The 3,334-nt window shown below is 41.9% G+C and overlaps 1 pseudogene; it reads left to right on the top strand.

Annotated features, from left to right (window-relative positions):
- Nucleotides 1-455: 455 nt before the first annotated feature.
- LOC119465407 (U2 spliceosomal RNA) lies at nucleotides 456-598 on the top strand (annotated as a pseudogene).
- Nucleotides 599-3,334: the final 2,736 nt, after the last annotated feature.

Consider the following 3,334-nt stretch of genomic DNA (forward strand, 5'->3'; position numbering starts at 1 on the left):
CAAACTGAGTGAGCCATTTCTTGTCTGGTTTTGAAATGTTCACATTCAACTCTCCAACGACGACCACAGGGGCAGTGTCAAGACGGATAACCGATGCAAAGTGCGTGGTCACGAACTTCTCGGTATCACACTTGGTTGTGTTATGAGATATATACACAATGGATATCACAATTCGGTCTTTCGTTTCTAGGCCACAGACATGCCCACACTCGCTGGCATTGTCCTCTTGCAAGCCAAGGGTGTATGGTTGTACATACATTTTGTCGTTTACGTATATAAAAACGCCTCCTGCTCGTGAGCCCATGTGCAGTTCAAAAACGATTTCAGTATAACCATCGAATTGAAACAATGCATTTTGATTTATTTATTTCATTTATGATTATTTGTTATTATTATTATTATTATTATTATTATTATTATTATTAATTATTATTATTATTATTATTATTATTATTATTATTATTATTATTATTATTATTATTATTATTATTATTATTATTATTATTATTATTACTAGGGGCGGAGTGCTTGTAGCCTGTTTCACCTCCGCCACGGGTCGGCCCGGTATTGCACAATCGCCAGGATCGGCCCGAATAACATGGAACTACATGACACGACAAATACATGGAACTCTAGCCATATACAATTTCTCTCTAAAAATATATATATATTGAAATAAATATAAAGAGAATCACTCTCGAAATGCCCACGTGAAAGCTTACTTTTCCCCATTACAGCGGAGCGGGCAAAGAAGCCTATTTTGTGACTGCGCAGCATAAAAAATGATGGAATAGCGGATCGGCAGATGTGATAATAGCGCAATAGATGACTGACAGCCTTAAAAAATGGTGATGTTGCCATCACCGCGTCAAGATTCTAAAAAATGATGGGAAATAAAAAATGGAAAATAAAAAATGCAGTGGCGCGGCAAAAAAAAAAAAAAACGGTTGTGACGGCATGTCGACTCAGTTGATAGGATATATCTGCAAAAGAAATGCATAATTGGTCAAGTTACCACATGTAATCCTTATAATAGTCTAATAATTGGTGGAGATTTGTAGACATGCATAAGCTATAGTTACAAAAGTAAGCAAAAGCGATGTAGACGCCGAGCAAAAGCATGCTGACGCATTAGTAGAGAATTCTCAAAATTTCTGCAGCAATTTCTGGGACTATTATGTTCCTGTTTTTTCTGCCACCTAACGCTAACACTATTATCCTTAAACTGTTATTATTACAGCTTTACAAACACACTTGTGTCCCCCATGAAAGTGTTCAGTCATTCACAACGTTGGCATTTTTTTTCTTCTTATTCCTTGATTGGAGACTACCTTATATAGACAATACGGAGTGCTGTGGTGGCGTCGGTTCCTACGAACCTTATTTATTTATTGATATATTCATTGATATATTTATTTACTTATTTCAGTATCCTGAAGGTGCAAAAGGGTGTTACAGAGGGGTTAGTTACAATGGGTCAGAAATGCATACATTCGAACAGTTAGCTATGCAGGAGTATTCAAGCCGACAAACTCAAGACATAACCAGTAAGGCAAGTCTTGCATGACGGTGCACCTTCGGTGCATGCAATACAAGGACGAATGTGGTCCCAGTCTGCCCTGGTGTTAAGCAGAAGAGAATAAAAAACATATGGGGACAGAAAACAATGAAAACTATAAACTCATGATCAAGACATGACTTGTGAAAGGAAGGTTGTGAAAGGAATTCTTGTTTAATTGAGTTGTTTTGGTAAAGGATCTTCTGGAAAGGCAGAAACGTGAAGGCTTCCTTTGAAGTTCTAAATAAATTAGCACAATGTCGGACTTCACTAAAGAAACGCTAGCAGTGCGGGAATGGTTTGAAAAGGTAAAACGAGCTGACCTGTTCTGAACTGACTCAAATGTATAGGCTAATGTTATTGTCCAGGGTCCCAAACTGATGACGCATATTCCTGCTTCGGTCTAATTAGTGTTTCGTATAGCAGTAAATGTGTAGGATGTTGAGATAAATTTTTGCGTATGTGGCCAAGGGGTTTGTTAGTATTGTTAGTGATGTGCTGAATGGGCACATACAACGAAAAGATTAAAAAATTATGGGGTTTTGCGAGCCAAAACCACGATCTGATTATGAGGCACGCCGTAGTGGGGGACTCCGGAAATTCCGACCACCTGGGATTCTTTAACGTGCGCCTAAATCTAAATACACGGGTGTTTTCGCATTTCGCCGCTACGAAAAGATTAGTGCTTAGGTGAGTTCCGATATAATTGTAGCAAGTCTCATGCTTGAGGTCAGTTTTATTGACACCATAGCTGGAATGAGTAGGTTAGTTGGAGTGAAGCGAGACATACCTAATTTTGCATTTAGTGGAATTTAAAAACATCAACCACATCAGACACATTACAGAAAAAAGTAATCGATTATAAAATTACTTCTTTCAAAAATGTAATTGATGGCAGTTACCAATTACTGCCCCACGGAATTAATTGAGCAGTTACTAAAACTAACCGATTACTGTCATGATACTTTCCTTTCTACTATTATTAACTATGCAGAAATACAGTAGATAGAAGGACCACACCTGGCTCTTTCAATGTACCCTCTGCATTCGATGTGCGCGGTGATGAGAAGCAGTGTGTATATAGTAACGTACCAACCCTTGACTCACAAGATTGTGGTTACTCATTGCTGCGAGGCTCTGGATTCTTCATGAAGCCCAGCGCTTCATTGTTGCTGGGCCTAGAGGAAGGCACTCCGTACAGATGGTTAACCAGCGAAGCTGAAACGTGCGGTCCCGGTGTTGCGGAGTGCGTTAATCCCAACGCTGTATTGAAGCATTTCTCAGTTATTGGTTACATGTTTGTGTTTCTAGTGGAACGCAAACACCAACGGCGGGCGGACGCTGCTAACCCCGACGCCGAGCGAGCTCGAGATATCGAACGCATGCGACAACGGCGAGCCGAGGAAACGGCGTTGCGGGCAGAGCAGCGTCAACGTGGCAATGGCAGGAACGGGTTCGCCGTGGCCAACGTCCGCTTTCGGCGGGAGTTTCTCAAGCGGCACTTTGGCTTCGGCTGCGACGAAACGTCCACGTTGAAATTGAGAAGTGGAACGCAAGCGCCAATGGCTGGCAGATGCTGCTAACTACGACGCCGAGCTAACTCGAGATATCGAACGCATGCGACAGCCGCGAGCCGAGGAGCCGGCGTTGCAGGCAGAGCAGGTACGACGCAGAGAACGACGTCACTAACGGCGCTGCCAATGGCACGCGCGCGCTTGGGTGCGACGTAGAGAACGACGTAACTGCCGGTGCAGCCAATGGATACGTTTAGAGAAA

Source organism: Dermacentor silvarum, chromosome 9 (assembly GCF_013339745.2).
Source record: "Dermacentor silvarum isolate Dsil-2018 chromosome 9, BIME_Dsil_1.4, whole genome shotgun sequence".
NCBI classification, from domain to species: domain Eukaryota; kingdom Metazoa; phylum Arthropoda; class Arachnida; order Ixodida; family Ixodidae; genus Dermacentor; species Dermacentor silvarum.